This window comes from Astatotilapia calliptera, chromosome 23, assembly GCF_964374335.1.
Source record: "Astatotilapia calliptera chromosome 23, fAstCal68.1, whole genome shotgun sequence".
Lineage (NCBI taxonomy): Eukaryota > Metazoa > Chordata > Actinopteri > Cichliformes > Cichlidae > Astatotilapia > Astatotilapia calliptera.
In genome coordinates this window covers 35,019,260-35,036,580 of record NC_137443.1, presented here as the reverse complement: position 1 = coordinate 35,036,580, position 17,321 = coordinate 35,019,260, and positions in this window count along the sequence as shown.

Sequence of the window (17,321 nt, the reverse complement as noted above, 5' to 3'; positions counted from 1 at the left end):
GAAAATACCCTGCAGGCTTTCATACTGACATCTTAGACAAGCTGCACAGCAGATCCCGTTTTCTTTTGACTGGCTGTGTACTGAAGTCTGAACAGAGAAGTTTCTGCTGACACCACGGTGCTTTGAAAGCTCTGCAAAGTGTCCACTTGCAAACTGGAGATAACCAAGACATTTTAAGTCAACTTTAACCATCTGGTAAAAAGCACTTTGTAAACTTTGCTTTCAAAAGTACTGCATAAACAGAGTTTCTTACTGAAGTAGTTCATGCTAGAACTGTGGTATTCTCAGTTTTTGAATGGCTGTATTTGCCAAGTGAAAGCAGTTAACGGTCTCAGGGGCATAACAGCCAGCTATATTTACAAAAACCGGCAATTTTGCAGGAGTGCAGATACATACTGTATGATGCACAGAGAACAAACAAGGCGCCGCTCCACAGCCCACAAGCAACGGGGATTTGGGTCTTGACCTCGACATGTTGTACAGCTCCAGCTTGAAGAGTACATTCAGCTAAAAATTTCTCGAAATTATGTCTTCGTTAAATTATTTTTGATAAATATTCACAACGGGGATCAAGGATGAGAGGCAGACTGTTAAATGTTCAGAAATATTAAATGAACTGAATAAAATGAACCACAAATTCTACTTCCTTGAACACTGTTGGACTTGCAGTGACCTCTGTTCGTTCTTGACATTTTTTCTTTTCCAGCGCGAGGTGAGGCCTGCACGTTCCTCCTCAAAAATTGGTTGTTTTCCAGCTTGTTTTTTCCCAAACATCAAAAAGAAACATTTATGTTTCCCTTCGCCGAAATGTCAGGGGGATTTATGAGGTCCCCGTTTTGTGTTGGTGGCCTATTTAATGCTACAGTGCACACCCCTCAGTATGTGAAATGAAAGCGTGTCTCTTTATGTAGCCGGTCATATTAAGTGCCTATCAAACTGACAAATATACCAAGTTTAAATTCTTGGATTGACCAACTTTTTAAATGCACTCCCAGATATGGGTAAGATGTTAATTTCACACACTGAATTAGACCCACTAAAGAAGAAGAATAGATAAAGTGATATAAATGTTTCAAGAAGTGGGGATGCGGGCCTCACCTGTGTGACAGAAGTAGTTCTGGGGCGCAGCAGCGCCACACAGTGGACATGACTGTCTGCAATTACACCTTCATCATGTTAGTATTTTCAAGCACAACTGTAAAGTTCTCCAGTAAGAGGTAAGATTGTGCCCTAAATCTAGTAACTGGTTGTGCCACCCTTGGCAGCAACAACTTAAATCAAGCAACTGCGATGAGTCTTTCACATCGTGAAAGAATTGTTTTAATCCAGCAACACTGGAAGGTTTTCAAGCATGAACAGTCCGTTTAAGGTCATGGCAAAGCATCTCCATCTGGTTTAATTCTGGACTTTGACAAGGCCAGTCACGACCCTTCTTTTTGTTTCATTTTTCCATCATTCAGAGGTGGAATTACTTTTCTCAGAATTTCAACTTATTAACTTGAAATTTTGAGAAAAGTAATTTGAAATTTGAGTTAGCTCTGCCAATCAGTAATCTACGTGAAGGATGTCATTTTCTTGTTACCTGGAAAGCTATAGTGCAGAGGAAAGCACACTCAAAACCGGATCGCAACAAATTGGCGCTTTCGAGAGAGCGTTTATTGATAGTAATGCCATGTGATTCAGCTAATGACAGAAGGATTTCATCATTTGTGAAGCCATGCTGAAAATACTCAGCAATTTGTGTATTCATGACTGGCTGTAATAGTGGTAGCTTAGCTGTAGCATTTGTAGCTGAGGGCTTCAGCTTCCAGGTAACAAGGAAATGATGTAATTCACGCAGATTGGCAGTGCTAACTCGAAAGTTTGAGAAAAGTAACACGAAATTTTGAGTTGATAAGTCGAAATTTCGAGTCATGGATACTTTTTTTTTTTAGTGGTGGAAACGGGCTTCCATACTCTATAGACAGTTATTTTTCGTAAAGTCTTCTTGATCAGCAAGAAGTTGGCAAACATGAGGTGAGACTTTGTTTCTTTTTGGCTAGCAATGGTTTTAATATTGGAACTCTCCCATGGATTACATTTTTACCCAGAGTGTTTTTTATTGTTGAATAATGAACTGACTGTAGCTCAGGTGGTTGGAGATTTGATCCCTGGTTGCTCCAGCCTGCATGCCAAATATCCTTGGGCAACATACTAATACCAAAATGCTTTCTGATGCACCCATAGGTGTGTCTATGTATGTGAATGTTGGATTGAAAGCATCTAGTTGTATAAAATGCTTTGAGTGTATATGTAGATATGTATAAAAGAACCAGGCTTATGCAAGTGAGGTCTGCAGTTCTTTAGATGTTATTCTGGGTTCTCATGTCACCTCCTGGATGAGTCGGTGATGCACTCTTGGAGTAATTTCGGTAGGCCTGCCACAAACTGTTTTCTCCATTTGTGAATAATGGCTCTCACTGCAGTTCACTGGAGTCCTTAGAAATGGCTTTGTTGATCTTTCGAGGCTGATAAATGTCAGTGACTTTGTTTCTCAGCTCTTTCTTTAGATCCTGGGATGATGTGTTGAGACGAGTGTATTTAAGTGACTTCTTGATTCAGCAGGCCTGGAAGTAATCAAGCCTCGGTGTGAAACTTAACTCAGCTTTCCAAAAATTGTGATTAATCACAGCAACTTCATAATTTCACAAGGACAGGCTTTTTCACACAAAACCAGGTAACCTTGGACAGCTCTTTTCCCTTAAATTATTAAATGATTATTTCATTAATGAAATAATCATTTAAAGCATTTTGTATTTACTCAGGCTCTTTGTCCAGTATTAAACATTGTTTGACTATCTGATACATGTAAGCATGACAAATATGCTCTGAATGCTTACAGAGCCCTGGACCAAGACTGAGAGGAGACACTGAATCAGAAGCTGCTGTACCCTGATTACACCAAAGCTACTTTCAGCTGCTTCCCTATCCACATGATTTTGCTGGATGCCCTTCGTGACACACCGCGAGCCCATGGGAAATAAGGGAGCAGTTGAAAGTCCCCCCTGTAAAACTACAGCAGCGTCATTTTTCCTATATGTGGACGAGGCACAAGTAGTTCATGCACAAGTACACTGACCAAAAAACAAAACTGACACGAGCTTGTTAAAAATCATATACCCAGATTACGTTTAGTCTTTTTTTCTGAGAATCCGGAGAGATAATCCCTGTGTGATATCTGCTTTTTGCTCTTCCTATTTGGACACCTACCATTTGATCATATCTTCCTTCAAATGCCTTCTTCTTGCAAAGCCTAAAGAACTCCCCCTCAAAATCGGAATTTCAGGTTCTCAGAATGAACTCCATCCATCAGCTTCCTAAATAATGCTTTTATTAAAGCTGCACTGGTCGACCCACCCAAGCTTGCTTGAATTGATTGAGTCCATTTTTTCAGGGACCTGAATTAAACATTGGATGGACATCTAGAAGTATAACCAGAAGATCTATTCCATCTCTCTCTCTGGGATACGAGCAGCATTTTAATGTGCAAGCAGAGGAAAATATTCCCCTATCAGAGGATGAAGATTTGCTAATGTGACAAATCCATTGTGGATATGGAACTTACCGGCACTGACCTGTTTCAGCTCAAATTCAGCCAGCTAAAGCTCTGGGCCCATATTCACAAAGCTTCACAATACTAAGTCCTGATCCTAGTGACGAAACTCTAAAAAATTCCTTCGAATTTTCTAAGAATCTCCCATTAGAGATACGAATGATAAAGCATCTTAGAGTTTCTAAGGTAAAGAAATGTTAGGAGTGGGTTAGAGGTATTTTAAGAGGCTTAAGATTTTCTTTAGCAGAGGAGAAAATGGCCGTGTACTGCTGTATTGATATAATGATATTAAAGGAGAGCCACAGTGTCTACTCATGTAAAAAAAAAAACATTCCACCTTAAAAGTATAGTATTGTGTAAAAGTCTTGAGCCTCCCTTAATTCTTTATATTTTAAAGGAAACTGGATAAATGTTTGTAGCGATGTATTGAAATGTGTAAACATACATGGAAATACAGTATCAGCTAGGAGGAGGAGTTGGCCGTCCGACTGCGGTCTGGAGTGTGGGGCCTCCCTGCTGCTGCGGAGTCGGGGCGGTCTGCCTCCCCCCACCGCAGGGAAAAGGGTAACACCACCTGGGTCTGGGTGCAGTTACCCCCTCCAGGGGCAAGGGTACCTAGACCCGGTTTGTAGAGTACGCTTGGGGAGTGTGATCATGTGTACAGCGTCTCTTTATGTCTGTCTCCACGTTGGTTGAGTGTGGAGTAAGTGCATATGAGAGCATGAGGGTGGGAATGGATGTTTGTATATGTGTGTGCCTGTATGTCTGTGTCTATATGTCAGGTTGGGTGTCAGGCGCCACCTCTCTGGGGACATCTCAGGCCCTCCAAGGTTTGGAGGCCCCTACCACCACTTCCCCTGCCAGTGGCGGACTCCCTCAGACATCGGTGCGTTGGTGGTTCTTTGTGTCCGGGGATGGGCGTCCAGGTACACACCGGCTCACTCCTTGGCGGCCGCTTATCGGGGCCTGGAGCCTGGGGCTTGCTCGGGCCACTTCGGAGGTGGGGTGCCCCCGGCCTCTCGGCCTGGGGCTCGGTCACTCAGGCACGGCTGGCTGCCGGCGGAGCTCACGGGCGCGTCACTGCAACTCCCCCTGGCTTCTGCTCCGCGGCTGCTGAGTGAGCCCTCATCTGGGACTCTCCTCAGCTCTTTCTGGGACAGTGGCGCAGCTGCCCCTCTGTTGGTCTTTCTTGGTCTCTTGTGTTCTGAGGGCCTCTGGATGTCTGGAGTTTTGATCTCCTCCATACCTGCTTCATGCCCTGGAGGACGGGGCTGTGCCCCCCCCCCCCCCCCCCACACACACACACACCCTCTAGCAGATCATTACATGAAGGAACCTTTTAAAAAAAAAAAAAACAAGCACGTCCATGCTCACAGGTGTACACACGGGTGATCACACCCACAAACTACACCCTTTTTGGCTCCTACCTCAAAGCACACTGTGTTCTGTTGATCTTATGTGCTGCACAATAATGTTTAATATTTAGTATTTACTGTCATATTCCCATATATCATTGTGATGTTGTTTATTCTATTACTCTTGTTCTCTTCTGCTTGTTTTCTTTTTTCTTTCTCAGCAGGTCACCCAGGTGATTGATATATGCATTTTTTTTTCTTCTTTTTTTTTCTGCTCATTCTGTTGGTTTTTGTCTTTTGCCCTTCTCCCCCGTCCCTCTTCTCAGCTGTTTCTCTTTCCCTCTTTCTTTCTCCCCTTCTTTCCCCCAGTCAAGTCTGTCCCGTATTCAGTAAGTGAAAATAAAATGAACAATAAAAGGTGAATCAAATGGACCATTACGGCAAGGCTGGGATGGTCAATTTGGTAAAGTAAATCCGTTGGGCATCTTTCTTTGCCTTTAGACAACAATTCTGATGGCAAAAGAGCCAAACGGGACAGGCAACAAAAAGAAAAAAAAAAAGAAAAAAAAAAAATACAGTATCAGCATCTTCTTTTTTCATCCTCTCCCTTCAGGGGTCGCCACAGAGGATCAGAGGTCCAGGATATTTGCTCTTCCTCTTCTGCACATGTCCAAATCATCTCAACCTGAGCTGTCCTCCGATATACTCATTTTCAATCCTCTTCATTCTGGTCACTCCCACTGAAAATGTTTGCATCCTCAGCTCTGTCACCTCCAGCTTGGTCTCCTGTCTTTTTGTCAGTGGCATCATTTTCAAACCACACATCATAGCAGATCTCACTTTTGTCTTGTAAACCTTTTCTTTCACTCTTGGTGCTATGTTTCTATCACATATCACCCCGATACTCGTCTCCACCCTGTCTGTAGTCTCTTTTTCACCTCTCTTGTGCGCTTTCTGTTGCTTTGGATAGTTGACCCAAGGCATTTAAGCTCATCTATCTTCACCACCTCTACTCTTTGCATCTTCATCTTTCCACCTGTTGTACTTCGTCTTGTATCTAATAACTTTCATTCTGCTTCTCTCTAGAGCATACCTCCATCTCTCTAGGCTCTGATCCGTACTCTCTCCATAGATCACAATGTCATCTCCAAACATCATAACAGGAAAGAACTCTGATATCTCCACAGCATGTCTTTATCCTGTTTTCCTTCTCTCACCCCAACCGGTCGCAGCAGATGGCCCCGCCCCTCCCTCAGCTTGGTTCTGCTGGAGGTTTCTTCCTGTTAAAAGGGAGTTTTTCCTTCCTACTGTCGCCAAAGTGTTTGCTCATAAGGGGTCATATGATTGTTGGGTTTTTCTCTGTAAGTATTATTCTGGGGTCTACCTTACAATATAAAGCGCTTTGAGGTAACTGCTGTTGTGATTTGGCGCTGTTTAAATAAGATTGAATTGAATATCACCACAGGTTAGGGTGATATAGGGTGTTTCTAATTTTAGAGATATTGTGCAAATACAAGAAAGCAGTGCTACATGTTTGTTTAATATGCACATAAAATCACATTTCCTGGTCATAAATGACTCCAAGATTCCTCACCGTGTTACTCTAGGCCAAGGTAATGCCATCCAAAGCAAGTACAGTATATGGTTAGATACCATGTTTCTAAGATTTTTAGGGCCAAGTATAGTGTGGAGATCAGGGAAATTATTTTACTGTTAATTATTTATTTATTATTTAATGTTAATTTATTGTTAATAATCATCAACATTACTATTGCATTAATAATATAATTTACAGTATTGATATTGCATTCAGAGGTTTAAACAGTGTGTGTGTCTTTCAGAAAGACTAAGTTGCAGGCTGACAGGAAGTTGCAGGCTTTGCAGAACTGAAACCGAAAGCAGAATCTAAGCACAGGTTATTCTGAGGAGCAGGTTAGACGAGGCTATTTGAATTACTAGGTTATTCAAATTGTCTATTATACTTTTATATTCTTTTATTAAACTTTTAGTAGAGGTTCTTGATTAAAACATTTATTCAACATAGTACATACAGTTTCAGTTCGGTTATTACACATAAGGATGAGCCTCTGTTCTGGTGAAAGGTCAGAAGTGCAACGGGTGAATTGAGAGAGCATTTGAGGCTGACATATACACACGCACACACACCTGGAAAGAGGAACAGCGTCTGGCAGGATGTGGGGCTCGTGTTCCAGACGAGATAGAAGACAATGTTCTTTTAAACCGTGTTAAAAGTCATTGTGGTTTTGATTTGACGTATGTATATATTCTGTCTGTGACGTATGAAGGGGCGTCATTAATTCAAACCCTGATGCTATAAAAATCTGTGCATGCTTTGATTAAGTCGAAGATCAATCCCTGTCTGCGTACAGAGTGGTCTTCCCACGCGTGTATTCATTAAAAATCAATTGTTTGACCAAGATCTTCTGGACCAATGGTTGTTTGTACTCTCCTTCCTCAATATGTGAACCTTAACATTTGGGGGCTCGTCCGGTGGTTGAGGAGGGAGAGAGTTGGAGGTGTAGACGGAGAAATTCGGTGGTCTAAGGTGGTCGGACGGGCAGACATGAGTGCCAGTGGTCGAAGTGAGTGGGCATAAGCCGGCTTATCCAAAGGTAAGGCACTACCTGTTGAATTATTTCCAAAGTGTGCCAAATTGGACATGATAAAATTTAAGTCTACTCACTGAAATTACTGGTGGATGTCTGTTTTGATTTTGATGAAAATCTCATGAGTTAGAGCAGTTAGAGTCTGCTAAAGCAGTTAGAGTCTGCTAAGAAAAGTTTAAATACTGGGTTGAAGTCCCAAAGAAATTGAGTTAGAGTCTCAAGTAGTTTGGTAGGAAATTGGTCATTTTGTTGGTTAGAGTCCAAATTGGTAATAAGAGTGGACCTGAGTGGTCATTTTGTGAGTTTGAGTCTCCATTGACCACTAGGTTTCACCTGCCTCAGTCAGACCCTTGTTTTGGGGGGTTAACTGTTGTTTTAAAGTGTTATAAATTATTATAGGACGGCAGTTAGAGTCTGCTAAATCACTTAAATCACTGTAAGCATATTTGCACTGCACAAGACATAATGTGGATTGCACAACACTGGTCACTACATTCTTCATTTCCAGTTAATACTTGTACAGCTGCTGTTATTGTGTATATATTTATTTATATTTCTTCATACATTCTTAAATAGTTCTATATTGTGTATTTTGTTGTACAGTTATTTTATTTTCAACTTTAATTTATATATTTTATCTTATTCTTTCCCAGTTAAATTTACCCTTCATTCTAATTTGTGTTGTACAGTTATTTCATTTTTAACCTTAATTTATATTTTATTCCTTCCTAGTTAAATTTACCCTTTTTAATTTTTCATATTTATTTCCTATCTTATTCATAGCCTTTTCCTTTTTTGTTTTCTTTAGGTCACGAGCAGTTGTCCAAGCATTTCACTACATATCGTACTGTGTATGACTGTGTACGTGACAAATAAAATTAGAATTAGAATTTGAATTTGATTTGCTAGGAAGCGCAGTGCTCAGAGGTAACGCTTGCCAATGCCAAGGACGGTTAGGCATTGTCCTCGAAGAGGGATAGTCAGTTGGTCACTGTGGAGCTTGGGGCACTCCAGAATAACTAGGAGTTAGAGTCTCCTTACCGTTTGGAACGGTAGTCTGCGCTTTTTTGGCAAGCAGAAGTTGGACTTCGGGTGCGTAACTTTAACTTAAAACTTCGGGGTAAGCCTTGGCTGTGAAACGCCAAAAAATAGAGCTTCAGGCAAAGTTTGGGTTGGTTGACGCTTTTAAATTAACTTAGGGATTTTAGAGATGAGGCCAGAAACAGTTAGAGTCTGATACTGGTTAATTGATCACAAAAAAGTTGGACTTTATCGGTTGGACCGTTAACTTAAATTTGTCGAAATTGGTTAGGCGCTAAAGCTGACAGATCTGACAGTGGTTGTAAATATAAGACGTCTTTGTAATATAAAATAAGAGTTTGGTGTGAGAGGAGGCTGTGTGTCGAGTCAGCAATGCACTGACTGCTTGCTATTTTTAGACGGTGTGTGTGTGTGTGAAAATGCAAATTAGTAAGCAGCGAACTGTTTAAACCACAGTTGGTTTTACAAATACTGCTGCAAACATTGCAAACACGGTGGGGACAGGCGTGGTCTGCAGTGACATGCAGGGAAGGCAGACGCACTTGCACAGCATCCTCAATCATGCCCGCCATGTTAAAACACAGGGCAAAACAATATTTTTCGACTGTCCCCAAACCCAGATTCCCTGCATGGCACAGCAGACCACGCCCCACCACACACGGAAGCAGGAAATTAGAGATCATTCCTTCAGTTTAACTAATTGGTGTGTGCCATAGATAGAGCTGGGCCTCAACTGCAATGAAGATTTATGATCTGCCTAAGGGAAGCATGTATAATGTAAATAAAACTGGTTTTACCTGGAAAGGGTTACCAGACAATCGGAGCCCTGATTGTACCCTAGAGACCAGGCATCTTCAGGGACGTCCATGGAGGCATCAGTTTGCTTGTCTGCATCTAACTGGCAGCCACTTCAATGATGCAACTAAAAGTTGAAAAAACTATCTCTTATCCGGTTGCAGTAACTTTAAAAGTTATGTGTAGCCGCTTTGAAAAGTGAGAAGTAATTGTTTAACAAACTGCAGAGACTGATAGCAGCAGAAACAGTGCAACCACACCACTCAGAGATGACTCAGAGAATCCAGCAGCAACTTTGCATTGCTTGAGGCTGTGTCAGGGGTTGCAGACCAGTGACATTTCAAAACACAACATATTAACACTGCCAACACAAGTGAGTCAGTGATAAAGGTTATTTAGAGAAAATTCTCTCTTGTTAAGGTAGAGAATGTGCATTAATCAAAACTGAGCCACTGCAGAAGAAAGAAGTAATTTATTTTGCAGTGGAAGTTCTGATATTGTTGAGTAAGACAAAAAGGCTCATAAAGCTTCCGTACATTCGACAAAAAGTACATAAATGACATTTAAAGGAAAGGTAATTATGCCCACTTATGAGACAGCAGAATGGCATTCACATTTCTGTCATTTCATTCAATAAATAATAATTTGAGATTAAGTGCGTCAAACGTGGAAAACACTGATGCTCCGTATAGCTCACTTAAGAGATGATTCATAATTTTCGCAAGAATATGAATAAAAGCTGCTGGCTATAGAGAGATGACAAGTCTGGCATTTAAAAAAATAAATAAATAAAATGCTTTTCGCACCACAATGATAAGTGTGCAAGCGAGGAAGACTCCAATTTTAAAAATCACACAGCACTCTGGCTCAAAGTTACAATCCTGAGATTCTAGCTTTTTAGAATAAGAATACAATAGAATAGTCCTTTAATTGTCCCACAAGGGGAAATTTGGTTGTCAGCCAAACAAACAGTACACAGGACACAGAACAGAAACATACACAATTTTTTGTTACATATTTACATTAAATTAAATTAAATTAACTACAGTTAATTTCCCAGGCATGACAAAAATCACCCCAGGTTTGGAGACTGGAAAATGTGAGCAGCAATTTAAATTGAGCAACCAATCGATACAATGAAAGCACCCAATCTGTAGCACTTTTTTCTTTTTCAGATGCCATAGAACCAATTTTAACAAAAGTAGAAGTTGTTAAATCACAGTTTAAGGTTCCACTTTGGCTTTCCTTGATCTTCCATTTCTCTATACATCTACCCAGCAATAGCAGCAAATAATTCCTTAACCCATCAATTTTAAAGGAGTCATCCAAATCTGGCTCCATTTTCTAGTCAAAAGTCATGAAGCTGGCTTTTTGGGAAAATAGATAGCATCTTTTACTCATGTGGCAATGTTAGTCTAAAAAACTAAGATCATCGTGGTTATTTCAGGCCCTAAATATTGGCTATAAAATGTACAATATTCACAATAAGCAATGGCTTTGATCTGTGGTTGGATATTCTTTTGGAATAAACTGCATTCTTTCAGTTTTTTATCCATTTTGTTTGAAAAATCAAACTTTATCTTTGTTACTAAAGAACTTTGACAGAATTCAGCATCTCTTTTGCTACATGTATGTCTATTGTTTGTTTTTGGTATTCAAATATGAAATCACTGAACCAAAAGATGAACCATTTGGTAACCATGTTTTTTTTTATGTCTTTTTTAAAAAAACAGCATCAAACAACATTGAGCCGGTAGAAAGAATGAATTGTCATTTGGAAAAAACAAAAGTGCAAATATGATAAAATGTCAGGCTCTCTATGTACCACTAAAGGTAAATGGAACTCTAGTTTTGCTCTGATGTAAAAGCAGCAATAACTGTATGACCACAAATTACCTGTTGTTAGTTTTTCCATTGGAAGCCCGCTTCAGAGGGCGACTCAGAGACATGCCGTGTTTTGCCAGCTTGGCTGTTCCTCCCACTTAAATGCACTCAATTTTGACAGAGGTAGAAGTACAACATCCCTTAATTTAGACAGACCTTTCAGTGACTTCACTCAGCAAATTGTTCAGGGCATCTTGCCACTGCCACTGCCATTAAAGCTCTCTGTCATCAAGGACAAGACATTAAGTGATATTAGCAGGAGCCTGAGTTTATGTTCAGAAATAGTTGGTGAAGATGTCGCAGCAAGTTGTTTATGTCAGAAAAACAGCTGACATAGCATTAGCAAAAACTTTTTCTAATTTGTTATCTCTGGCTCACAGTCTGTCAGACAAAGTGACCTGACCATCCTCCACATTTTTAGCACTGCCTTCTGCCTCCTGTTCTCTCTAGTTGAAGACACGGACATGAATGAAGTCATTTCCATTCAAAGTCAGAAACAATTATAAAATAAGCTTTAGTCTCAAACAGACTTCAGTTAGGGCTTTATATACAGCACTGTGTAAAAGTCTTGAGTCACCCCTCATTCCTTTCTATTGTACTTCCAAGGAGACGGACTTCCTTGTAATTTATTTTTAAAGTGGTCTTGAGCAGTAGTTCTTCAGGGTTTCCGAACGCCTTTTCATTTGTCATTCATTCGTTTGTACCTGGCGACTTTCAAATGTTTTTTTTGTTTATTAAGCCACTTTCCTGGCTACATATAACAGATAACTAAGCAAAGAAGCATTTGTACATGATATTTTTGGCACTTGCTAGCCAAACACAAAATTTGTTCCCTTTCTTTTTAATCTGAAAAAAGTACAAAGGTAACTCAGTTTGACAGGCATAAAAAAGTACCCTCAAAGAAGTATTGACTAAAAACTTACCATATCTCAGCATGGTGTTTTTGGATTTTGGACAAATGGTGGACCTGACATAGGACACGAGAGATGCACTACTCACTGAAGTCTCCTCAGAAGTAGTCTCAGCGGAAGGGTGGCTGTCAAGAATCCAATATTAAGGGAGAGATTTAACTAAATATAAGAAAAATGCCAAATCAAAGGAGCTTGCAAAGAAAAGCGTCTGGACTTCTTTAAGCTGCTTGAAGACGTTTCACCTCTCATCCGAGAAGCTTCTTCAGTTCTAAGGTCAAATGGTGGAGAGTCCCAGATATAAACCTAGTGGGAGTAACCCCCCACAGAGGGACAAAAGGACCCCCTGATGATCCTCTAATCGCCTGAGCCAAGGTGTGAAACTGGGTGTGGGTCCCAATCAGCCAGAGTTTCGGGTGTGTTCATTGTGAAACCTGACCCCACCTTATCATGCGAATTCCTGAGATCAGATAGCCCAGGATGTGAGTGGGCGTTAAGGCGTCTGGGAAGGGATCTCAAAACTGGATTATAGAGGGCAGAGAGTTGGTGTCGTAAACCCCCGCCTCTGTTCAAAGATGGTCGCTCACAGTGGACATAGATGGTTTCTTTCACTCCTCTTTCAAACCATCTGTCCTCTCTGTCCAAAATGTGAACATTGGCAAAATGTTCGAAAGAGTGTCCTTTATCCTTAAGATGCAGATGGACTGCTGAGTCTTGTCCTGTGGAGGTGGCTCTTCTGTGTTGTGCCATGCGCTTGTGAAGTGGCTGTTTGGTCTCTCCAATGTAGAGGTCTGGGCATTCCTCGCTGCACTGTACAGCATACACCACATTGTTAAGTATGTGTTTTGGCGTTTTGTCTTTCGGGTGAACCAGTTTTTGCCTGAGCGTGTTGCTGGGTCTGAAATACACTGGGTTGTCGTGCTTGGAGAAAACTCTCCTGAGTTTCTCTGATACACCGGCTACATAGAGGATGACAATGTTGTTGCGTCTGTCTTTCTTATCCTCCCTCGCTGGTGTCTGATCTTCTTTTCTGTGCCTCTTTGCTGACTTTAAGAACGCCCATTTAGGATAGCCACACGTTTTGAGTGCTTCCTTTACATGTGTGTGTTCCTTCTTTTTCCCTTCAGGCTTAGAGGGAACATGTTCTGCCCGGTGGTGTAGGGTCCTAATTACTCCAAGTTTGTGTTCCAGAGGGTGATGGGAGTCGAACAGGAGGTACTGGTCCGTGTGTGTGGGCTTCCGGTAAACTTCGATGTTGAGGTTGCCGTTCTCTTCAATGTGCACAGCGCAGTCCAGGAAAGGCAAACAGTTGTCCTTTGTGTCTTCCCTGGTGAACTTGATGTTTTTATCCACAGAGTTAATGTGCGCAGTGAAGGATTCCACTTCTTGTGTCTTGATTTTGACCCAGGTGTCGTCTACATATCTGTACCAGTGGCTGGGTACTCTTCCTTTGAAAGAGCCAAGAGCCTTCCTTTCCACTTCCTCCATGTAAAGGTTGGCTACAATAGGTGACACGGGGGAGCCCATGGCACAGCCACGTTTTTGTCTGTAAAAGCCTTCGTTGTACTTGAAATATGTAGTGGTGAGGCAGAGGTCTAACAGTGTGCAAATCTGATCGGGTTGTGAAGTTGGTCCTGTCCTCCAAGGAGCTGTCTTCTTGTAGTCGTTTTCTGACAGTCTCCACGGCCTCCGTGGTGGGTATGCAAGTGAAGAGAGAGACTACATCAAAGGACACCATGGTTTCATCTGGATCCAGGGTACGTTTCTGGACCTTGTCGGTGAAGTCGGTGGAGTTCTTGATGTGGTGTGGGGTGTTTCCCACGAGAGGAGCAAGGATGGTAGCAAGGTGTTTAGCAATGTTATAAGTGGCTGAGTTTATGCTACTGACTATGGGTCTGAGTGGGACAGCTTCCTTGTGGATTTTAGGAAGTCCGTAAATGCAGGGTATGGCATCCCCTGGGTAAAGGCAGTGATATGTAAGGCGGTCAATAATTTTGTCCTTTTCAAAGTCTTGAAGGCAAGCTATAACTTTCTTTTTGTAGCTGCTTGTGGGGGGTTGTTACGTGTCTGCAGGCTGCATGTTTTCTTTCCCTCCCCTTTTGTTTGCCATTCCCTTAGGTCGCAGACTGCAGGCTGATGTCAATCTGGGGACGTCCAACTAATTAGAGGAGGGAGGCCCTGATTGGACAAACCAGGAGTGAAACCCTTGATAAGGAGACTCACCTGTGGCTGGGGGCGGCTCTCTTCCCTCCTTGAATTGTTTGACACATGTGTGACGTTTTCCTGCTGTCTTTCTTTTGTTTGATGATTGTGGTGGGAGTAAAGTGGACTAGGTAAGTTTGGGGACCCCATACACTTACTCACGTAGAGTCTTTGTGTTAGAAACACTAGGTAAGTAGGTTGGTGCCACCCATGTAATTTTGAGCTTGTTTTAAGTTGAGGTTTAGGATCTTTCTCTCCTGTTTGTTGCTTTTCTAGGATAGTAGTTCAGCTCAGCTAAGCTTTGGTTTTGTCTTTTTGGTGTTTTTTTTTTTTTTGGCACAACCTAACTGTCCCTTTTCCCCCCACATTTGTTGTTTGAGTCTGGGTTGTTTATTTTGGGAGAGCGCTGCCATTAAACATTTTTTTCATAACACCTGTACTGAGTTTCCGGAGTTGTTGTGTTATCCCCTCCTAACAGACGTAACAGGGGTACAATAACAGGGGTACAATAACAGACGTAACAGGGGTACAATACCTACGAAGCCTTAAAGCGAGATGAAACCATGGTGTCCTTTGATGTAGTCTCTCTCTTCACTTACATACCCATCACGGAGGCCGTGGAGACTGTTCGACTCCCATCATCCTCTGGAACACAAACTTGGAGTAATTAGGACCCTACACCACCGGGCAGAACATGTTCCCTCTAAGCCTGAAGGAAAAAAGAAGGAACACACACATGTAAAGGAAGCACTCAAAACGTGCGGCTATCCTAAATGGGCGTTCTTAAAGTCAGCAAAGAGGCACAGAAAAGAAGATCAGACACCAGCGAGGGAGGATAAGAAAGACAGACGCAACAACATTGTCATCCTCTATGTAGCCGGTGTATCAGAGAAACTCAGGAGAGTTTTCTCCAAGCACGACAACCCAGTGTATTTCAGACCCAGCAACACGCTCAGGCAAAAACTGGTTCACCCGAAAGACAAAACGCCAAAACACATACTTAACAATGTGATGCATGCTGTACAGTGCAGCGAGGAATGCCCAGACCTCTACATTGGAGAGACCAAACAGCCACTTCACAAGCGCATGGCACAACACAGAAGAGCCACCTCCACAGGACAAGACTCAGCAGTCCATCTGCATCTTAAGGATAAAGGACACTCTTTCGAGGATGCCAATGTTCACATTTTGGACAGAGAGGACAGATGGTTTGAAAGAGGAGTGAAAGAAGCCATCTATGTCCACTGTGAGCGACCATCTTTGAACAGAGGCGGTGGTTTACGACACCAACTCTCTACCATCTATAATCCAGTTTTGAGATCCCTTCCCAGACGCCTTAACGCCCACTCACATCCTGGGCCATCTGATCTCAGGAATTCGCATGATAAGGTGGGGCCAGGTTTCACAATGAACACACCCGAAACTCTGGCTGATTGGGACCCACACCCAGTTTCACACCTTGGCTCAGGCGATTAGAGGATCATCAGGGGGTCCTTTTGTCCCTCTGTGGGGGGTTACTCCCACTAGGTTTATATCTGGGACTCTCCACCATTTGACCTTAGAACTGAAGAAGCTTCTCGGATGAGAGGTGAAACGTCTTCAAGCAGCTTAAAGAAGTCCAGACGCTTTTCTTTGCAAGCTCCTTTGACTACGATGACCTGGATGACTGAGAACCTTCACAGACAAAAATGCCAAATGTTTGGTTCAGGTCATCATTAGTATGTATGAGTGTTCATGTAAGCAGTACAACAGTGAGTGCTGCAAAAACACAGTGGAGGCTCTATCGTGGTTTGGGGCTGCGTTTCAGCCAATGATGCTCTTGGCAAAACTGATGGAATTATGATTGCAACAAAGGACCCAGCATACAATACCATCTGGAAGGTGCTTGATAGTAATGATGTCATGTTTCAGCATGATAATGATGCCAAATACATTGCCAGTGCAGTAAAAGCATAGCTGGATAGAAAAACACACAATGAGTCATGGACTGGCCTCCCCAGACCCCAACATCAACACTGTTGAAGCAGTGTGTGATCATCATGACAGAGAACAGAACAAAAAGCAGAAACATCCAAAGAAAAGCTTTGAATGCCTTTCAGCTACTTAAAGAAATTCCAAGAAAGCTTGCCTATCTGAGTTTAGGCTGTGTTAGAATAAATAATAACAAATAGAATAAAGGTGGTCATACCAGACTTGTACAAACTATTTTTGCGTGTGTGGAGATTTGACCAGGTTGGACTAGATTAGAAATGATATATTAGGGACAGTTCATGTTGGGTGGTTAAAACAAAGTTAGGGAGGCAAGGCTGAGATTGCTTGGGCATGTGGGATAGTGAATACACTGAAAAAAGGATGTTGAATATGGAGCTTCCAGGCAGGAGGGAAAGAGGAGGCTCTTGGTGGAGGTTCATGGATGTAGTTAAGGAGGAAGATGGAGGCGCATGACCTGCTGTGAGAGCAGCTGAAAGAAGAACACTACTTCCGTGACTTTGCACACATTTCAATAAACGACCCATGTTGTCTTTTCCAAGAAAAATACAAAGAAATGAGGTGTGACTCGAGATTCTTTTGCACACTACAGTATGAGGTAAAATAAATATTGCACAGCTCAGGTCCTCGAAGCCATTCCAAGCAACAGACAAGGACTGTTCAGCTTTTCACAGAAGCTGCTGCGGTTGCCCTGTCAAAGAATTTGAGGGAGAATGTTGTACCTCTGAGGAGCCACTACTCTGAGGCAAAAACCCAGCACAATTTCTCACCTAAGTGTTGGCAAATTACTCAGTGAAACATGTCAGGTGAAACGCCTCCACAAGAAGAGCAGCTACAAGTATGCACAAATGAAGGGGAATGTTCTAGAAACCAGAGAACAAGGCTGTTGCTGCAGGTTGTAAACTGTGATTGATGGAGTTACAGAGAG